Source organism: Lolium rigidum, chromosome 2 (genome assembly GCF_022539505.1).
Source record: "Lolium rigidum isolate FL_2022 chromosome 2, APGP_CSIRO_Lrig_0.1, whole genome shotgun sequence".
Classification (NCBI taxonomy): domain Eukaryota; kingdom Viridiplantae; phylum Streptophyta; class Magnoliopsida; order Poales; family Poaceae; genus Lolium; species Lolium rigidum.
Window position 1 is genome coordinate 147,155,839 of NC_061509.1, and position 8,302 is coordinate 147,164,140.

At 52.9% G+C, this 8,302-nt stretch overlaps 1 pseudogene; it reads left to right on the forward strand.

Moving 5' to 3' along the window:
- Positions 1–3,301: 3,301 nt before the first annotated feature.
- Positions 3,302–7,090, forward strand: LOC124692431 (annotated as a pseudogene).
- The last annotated feature ends 1,212 nt before the right edge of the window (positions 7,091–8,302 follow it).

Consider the following 8,302-nt stretch of genomic DNA (forward strand, 5'->3'; position numbering starts at 1 on the left):
CCGCGCCGCCCTGGCGTGTCGCCTCCTCGTGGCCCCACTTCGTTTCATCTTCGGACTTCTGGAAGCTTGGTGGAAAAATAGGACCCTGGGCGTTGATTTCGTCCAATTCCAAGAATATTTCCTTACTAGGATTTCTGAAACCAAAAACAGCAGAAAACAGCAACTGGCTCTTCGGCATCTCGTTAATAGGTTAGTGCCGGAAAATGCATAATAATGACATATAATGTGTATAAAACATGTGAGTATCATCATAAAAGTAGCATGGAACATAAGAAATTATAGATACGTTTGAGACGTATCATTCAGCTTCGCAAGGAGTGGGAAAATGTCAGCGCTGTCTAGCAGGTTGGATCCGTATTGATTCAGAACAGATTGGGGAAACTTGGAGCCCGAAGCACCTTGGTCCTCACGCATGCCCGCGGTGGACCCTTCCACCGTGGTCATCGGGACGGATCTGTGCTTTCCTTGCAGCGACGTGCAGACTTCGTCAACGAGGTGTCCAGATCCCTGTCCTTGTCCTTACGCATGTGCCTTCCCCTTCTTCCATCCCACCCATCTCTCTCCTTGTCTTCTTCTTCGTCGTCTTTGTCTTCCCTCGGATCTTGTGGGGGCTGGGACTGGGATGATGGGATGTCTCCGGCCTCCCTTTCCGGAATCACTTTGACCTTGAAGCCTTGAGAGTTCACAAACATCATGATGAAAGGCGGAAGGGTTGTCGAATCCCTTCAGCCCACCAGCAGGCGAATCGGCACTGTTGGAGATTCAAGACCAGTATCTTCCACCGCTATCGGCCTGCCCAGCTCTCTGGTAGCCAAGAGAATCCGCACCGCAGTCCTGTATGGCTGGGGCACGTCCAGGAGTTTCACCCAAATCTCTGTCAGATGATCACTAGCCGCCGGGTCTCCACTGGACACCGTGACCGTTGCGTGCAGCTTGTAAGACGGGAGGTTTAGGCCGCCACCCCTTATGGCCAGCCTCAGACTCTCTTTAGATGGGAAGACCACCGCAAATTCACCCGCGCTGAGCCTCTGAACCTTCCAAGCCCAATCATCCTCCACCAAGTCTTTGAGTTCTTCTTCAAGCCTATCAACAGTTAGGTCGCCTTTGTTGATCGAGACAAGATCCGCGTTGGGCACCGGGGGTAGCAGCTCCTCTTCTGGCACTTCTAGGCAGGTGAAGCCACGGCCATCAATGCCAAAGCCCGCCCTAAAGGGCTCCGCCGCTCTAGATAGGATGGCACACATCGCTGAAACATGGCCCACCTTACTACACTTGATGCAAAATGGCTCGTCTTTGCAGTCAGCTTGAATGTGCCCGGGTTTGCCGCAGTTGTAGCAAATAATGTGCGTCACCTCACTGCCTTGCGAACCTCCAGTCTCAGAACTTCCACCCAGCCCCCGCTCCCCACGAGCGTGGCCAGCAACGCTTGGCCCCTGCCTGCCGTCCTCGCGCCCACGCGGGTTCGGGCGAGGAGGACGCCGGTAGACCCTATCTTGACGGTCCCTGGCCCTGGCCTCATCCTCGCGCCGCTGATGCTGCTCGCGCTCCCTCTGCTGGCGCCGCTGTTCATCTTGCTCCCTATCCAGACGCTGCCTCAGATCTTGTTCCCTGCGCCAATCAGAGCTACCGCCTCCCACCTCCGCATAAGGCCTCTTCGCGCGACGGTCCCGATCCATCCGGGCAGAAGAGTGGGGAAGGTAGGGAGGGGATCTTGAGATTTGGCGGCGCAGCCTGTGTAGATCGCGAGAGGCGGCTGGAAACCCTAACGACTGATCTAGGGTTCCCACCGGTCTCCAGAACCACTTAAGAACTGAACGGTCAGGGGCAAAACTGTCCGCACCGCCCTGTCCGCACGGAGACTCCATCCCAACCGGTATATCTTGCCCCTGGGGCACGTGGCACACATCCGACGGCCCCCGCCCCCCACCAGGCAACTGAGTGAACTCCACACTCACATCCTGGGCCGGCCCAGCCTGCTCGACAGGCCCAAACACAGGCCCACACTGGCCCAACTGCGAGACCGACGCTGGGCCAAACCCTAGCTCCTGAGCCATCATCGCCGCCACCGGCGCCGCCACCCGCCTCGTCGGCAGAGCCACCTCCACCGCGCCCACCAAAACGTGGAAGATCTGCGTCCCCTTCGAGCCCGGCACCAAGGGAGGGAACGCAGCCAAGGAATCGAGCATCGGCGGCCACCGCACCGCCCTCGAGGGCTCCCGCCGAGAAGCAACCAGATCCGGGGTGCATCCCACACCACGAGCTTGTCCCTCCAAGGGCTGCCGCAGAAAGGAGCCGAGCGTCACCGGCAGTGGAGCAGAACCCTTTTCTGCCCCAGGTACCGTGACACCGTCGACCGAAGAACCGCCGTCCGAAATCCCACCGCCGTCCGGTTCCCCACCGAGAAGCGCCGCCGCCTCCGAGGCCTTCCTGCTCCGACCGGCAAAGGGATTCCCTGGAGCCCCCTCCCGTGGCCGCCGCGCGGAACCCTGCCTCCAGCGCCGGCGGGGTCGGAGCTGCGAGGGGGAGGCCCTGTCCTCGCCCCGTGCGCCGCCCGCGTCGCCATGCGCAGGAGCGCGTCGCTTCGTGAGACACATCTCTCCTCGTACCATTATACTATTTTTGGGTGGCTAAGACATAAAAAATTCATAGTCCAATGAAACATGGCAAAATCGTTATTTTGTAATCATTAGAGATGGCTCATGGATATCTACCTTGTATTATTTGTTGCTACGGAGTACTATAAATATATGTGGTACTCTCCAATCCATAATAAGTTCCTTGACTTTAGTTTAAAATTTAAATTAAATTGAGGACACTTATAATGCATGTATTTTTTTTGTCGAAAAAGAGGTACGTATCTCTTTTTCTCTTCTTGTCGGCCACGCCCTCGATCACCAAAAACTGCTGAGGCGGCAGCTATTCTCGGCCACGAAGGCTCTTGGCTTGCCAGTGAATCAATTTGTTCAGTCTCTTCCCTTTGCCAGGTGCGACGCCGACGACAGAGGCCGCTGCCTACAAAAGAAACGCGGACCAGGCGCGAAGTTCACGCAGAGGCAGAGCGGCGAAAGGTTTTTCTTGCCAAGTCTTGTGAGCCGCTCCACCTTGTTCCGGAACACTATATCCATCACCTGCGCCTCGTTAATACCCGCCCGGGGCCCTAGCTTAGCTAGCGAGAGCTTGGCAACGGCGGCGAAAGCGGGGGAGCGGGCTGAGGTGCGGGTACCTTGTGTGTGTGTGTGCGCGCGCGTGTGGTGTTTGTTGGTAGGCGGCGGCGGCGGCGGCGGCGGCGGCGGCGGCGGCGATGGATCAGGTGCAGCGGAAGAGCAGCCTCGGGTCCTACGGCTCGGCCAAATCGCTTTCGCGGTCTGGGGACCTCGGCGAGCGGCGTGAGGTGGTTGTGAAGATCGACGGGGACGCCAACGGCCCCGCGGCCTTATCCATCGTCGGCGCCGGCGGGGCGGCAGTGGGGAATGCGACCTCGACGGCGGCGAGCGCCGGCAGCTCGCCGGCCAAGGGCTGGGACGATGGCACCTACGACTTCTGGAAGAACGAGGGCGGCGGAAAAGGGGAGGCCCTGCCCCCCGCGTCGAGGACTTCAGCTTTAAGAACCGGCCCATGCAGCCGCCGCCGTCGCCGTCGTCCCTTTCGCTCTCGCCGAAGCAGGCAACCACCCTGGCGGAGGGCGGCGTGGAGGACCCACCCACGCGCCTCATCGGGAACTTCCTCCGGAAGCAGATGGCGTCTGGAGTGGAGCTGTCGCTGGACCTCGACCCGGAGATGGAGGAGCTCGGGAGGTCGTCACAGGCGACGCCTTCCTTATCCAACCCCCAAGAACGGGAGGCGCGTGTGTCCTTCGAAGCCCACCAGAGCTCATCTTCATCATCTGACTCCGATGACGGCAAGGTGATACACAACACTTCCACTTCCACTCCACCGAGAGCGGCCGGTCCATTATTGCGAGCCAAGACGCGCTCCCGGCTCTTGGATCCGCCGCCGCAGTCACCCGTGTCTGCTCGTGCCATCGAAGAGGAGCAGCGCAAGTCGTCCGCCTTGCGGCCTCCCAAGTCCGGCCAGTTCCCTTCAGGGCGTATGACCGGCAAGTCTGTCCAGTTTCCTTCTGGGCGTAAGACCGGCAAGACCGGCGCCGTCAGCAAGTCGGGCCCCATGGAGGAGGAGGAGGACGATCCCTTCATAGACGACGACGTCCCCGACGACTTCAAACGCGGGAAGCTGGACACGCTCACAATACTGCAGTGGATCAGCCTGGTGCTCATCATCGGGGCGTTGGTGTGCAGCCTCACGATAAAGAGATTGTCCAGGAAGAAGCTCTGGGAGCTGAACCTCTGGAAGTGGGAGCTCCTCGTGTTTGTGCTCATCTGCGGCCGTCTCGTCTCCGGGTGGGTCATCGGGATCGCCGTCTTCTGTGTGGAACGCAACTTCGTGCTGCGGAAGCGCATGCTCTACTTCGTGTATGGCGTCCGGGGAGCCGTGCAGAACTCTGTCTGGCTCGGCCTGGTGCTCGCCTCTTGGCACTTCTTGTTTGACGAGAACGTCCGCACGAAAACGCTAGTTCTACCCTATGTGACAAAGGTGCTCTTCTGCTTGCTCGCCGCCACACTCATCCGCCTCGTCAAGACGCTGCTGCTCAAGGTGCTGGCTTCCTCCTTCCATGTCTCAACATACTTTGATCGAATTCAGGAGGCATTGTTCAACCAGTATGTCGTTGAGACACTCTCTGGGCCGCAACTAGTCGATGAAGACTATGTGCTTGCCGAGGTGCGTGAGCTGCAACGAGCTGGGGCAACCATCCCGAATGAGCTTCGTGCCGCCTTACCAACCAAGAATCTATCGGGGCAAAAGAGCATTCGGATCTCGGGTTTAATTTCGAAGGGAGAAGGAAGCAATCAGCTGTCAAAGGAGAAAAGGCAGCGTGAGCTTGATGAAGGGATCACCATTGACAAGCTCCATAGGCTCAATCAGAAAAACGTCTCAGCATGGAACATGAAGAGGCTGATGAAGATTGTTCGGTTTGGGACGCTCACCACAATGGATGAGCAGATTCAGCAGGCAACAGGAGACGGGGATGAGTCAGGGACACAGATTCGCAGTGAATACGAGGCGCAAGTGGCCGCTAAGAAGATCTTTCATAACGTGGCCAAGCCTGGATCCAAGTAAGCATTTCTTTCCAGTCTTTGATAGGCATCCTTATCATTCAGTTATATGTTTACATTGTCTTCAATTCCTAATTGTCTAGGTTCTAGATCAGATAGACAACTGTAGTTGTTTTATCTTTGCTGTAGGATTTTTCGCTTATGAAGTATAGTAGAAGACACGTATGGTATAGTCATTTCTTTAATGGAAATAGCATGGTAACTGTTAGACTTATGCAGTGCACTGCTTTGTTTAATTCTCATTGCAGAGAGGGTTATGGATTACAGAAATGAACCAAGCAGAATTCTTTAAACCAAAATTCCCTAGTTTTCATTATTCCAAATGATACAGTTCAAAGTATACTGGCAACTTCTCGATTCATATCCTTGACCGTGAATGAACGAATAATGCAGGTACATATACTTGGCAGACTTGATGCGCTTCATGAGGCAGGAGGAAGCCATCAAAGCTATGCATCTTTTCGAAGGAGCACAGGAGCACTGTAGGGTCAGCAAGAGGGCTCTCAAGAACTGGGTGGTAATGATCCCGTTACAGTACTACCAATGTTGCTTAAAGGATTATCATTGAATTCTGACTTCAAGATGTGTTCCCTAACATTGTCATGTGCCTTCTTTTGTAGGTGAACGCATTTAGAGAGCGTAAAGCTCTTGCCCTAACGCTTAATGATACAAAAACCGCAGTTAACAAGCTCAGCTTGATGGGCAATGTTGTTGTTGGTGTCATAGTGTCTGCTTTCTGGCTTCTTATTCTTGGCATAGCGACAACACAGTTCTTTGTCTTCATCAGTTCCCAGCTTCTTGTGGCAGTCTTTGTATTTGGGAATACTATGAAGACAATTTTTGAGGCCATTATTTTCTTATTCGTAATGCATCCTTTCGATGTTGGGGACCGCTGTGAAATTGAAGAAGTACAGGTAATGAATATCGTCTTCATGCCCCTGGTTTACTTTGAATTGAATATCACCTTTGTGTTGTTTCGTTGGCTGAAGTTTAAGCACTTGAATTTCAGGTCGTTGTAGAGGAAATGAATATCATGACAACAGTCTTTCTCCGTTATGATAACCTGAAGATCTATTACCCGAACAGTGTACTGGCCACCAAGCCGATTTTCAATTTCTACAGGAGTCCTGATATGGGAGATGCTGTTGACTTCTCTATTCATGTTGCCACTCCTGTTGAGAAGCTGGCCCTCATGAAGGAAAGAATATTACGGTGCGTATTGTGTGCTTGTATTATCTCAGTATGATGTTCACAGCTTGCTAAACGTGATGCTGAGAATTTCCCTTCGTTGCTTTGTCAAATCTAGTAGGCAGGCATGTTGGATGTTGTAGAAGCATTTACATTTGTAATTGTAGTGTTGTTTGCTGCTGTTCTTACCACATTGGTCTAACCAAAAAAAATTCACTTGTGGCTCCAGCTACATCGACTCCAAGAAGGAACATTGGTACCCTGGCGCGATGGTGGTCCTCCGAGACGTCGATGACACCAACAAGCTGAAAGTGTCCATATGGCTCCGGCACACTCTCAACTTCCAGGACATGGGGATGAAGTTCGTGCGGAGGGAGCTGGTGCTCCAAGAGATGATCAGGGTCCTGAAGGACCTCGACATCGAGTATCGGATGCTGCCGCTTGACGTGAACGTGAGGAACGTGCCCCCTCTTCAGTCGACGAGGATGCCGACGACATGGAACTACTCCTGAAGCATCTCCGGGAGCCAAGAGCACCTTGTGAGAGACCGCAGATACAATGATTAGCTTGCTCATCTAGTGGTGAGAGCTGCAAGAGCCTGGTAGTAGCTAGCAGGTAGCACATATACACATAGAGTGAACAATGGTGCGGTCCGTAGTGAGTGTGTTCTTTAGTATGAGAAACTCTTGGTACGGCTTTTCAATGTATCTATGTATGGAGGACCGCGAGCTCTTTACAAAGGTATGGCAAAAGAATTTATTACTCAACATGGGTGACACCATAGCTTAGGGCTTCCTCCACCTCCATAGGTATCATGTGTGTTTACATGTGTTGGGCCTTTTATTTCTTTTTGTAACCAAAGGATGGATTGTGTGCGGCCGTGCGTATCTTTGTTATGCAGAGACCGGATGTAATTTTTAAATAATAAAGTACTCTTTATCGAAAAGTCATACAGAATGAACATTAGAAATGGTTAGAAGTCTGTCGGTTGTATAAAAGACAGGAATGCCTGGAATCTGTTTGTCTGAATCTTCTAGTGATAGAACGAGACCATAGCTTCAACCGTCTCCTCGCGGTGTGGTATGCCAGCCTCGGCCAAAGGCCGGAGAACGAAGTCATTTTGCCTCTTCCATGAAGGCATGACCACGCCTCTTGCATGAAGCCTTGTCCACGCGATCCTGACGCCGACTGCTCGACACGAGCGCGACGGGAGAGAGAGACTGCGCTGGTGTTAAGTCGCGTTCGTGGCCGTTGCGTCTGATGCAAAGGCTCGGTCCGGCGCGAGCTGCTGTCTTGTGGTGCGCTCTGAAGCACCATCGGCCACCGCCTGATTCCTACATGGCGTCGTAATCGTGGGAATGATCGCAGCTGCCATCATGTGCCAGAGCAGGCGATGCCAAACCCCCCACAACTTCTGTATGGTGGACTATGGTCTCTGGGTAGTACTTCAGGTCTCGGCTAGCGGATTAGTGTGGTCTGTGGAGTGGAGAAATGTAACTTAGTCTTATCTTCCATGATAGATTTGAGAATTAGAGAAACTTTATCTAGGAGATGCTTAAAACGGCATGCTTCGTAATTTTCTCCCTCCTGTTTCTCCTAATATATGTGTAATATATGAACTCCGTTCCAATTTCGCATCAACGCAATTCAAACTATTTCACATTTCAACTTTACACAACTGCACAACATTTTCAAATCCATGATTTCAAACCCAAACATGAAAATATGGGCAGACGCGACAAATGTTCCAAATAAAACATTAAAAGGCACCACTAAACTGTTGAAATATTGGGTCCATATGAAGTGGCCCAAATTAGATTTCAGATTTTCCTATAAATTTCAAAGCCCACATTGTGGCAACCCATGTGAGTTTGAGCTCAAGTTGGTGGCAGCTCACTAGTGAGTGGCAAGAGGTGGAAAGTTTAGTCCCACATGAAAAGTTG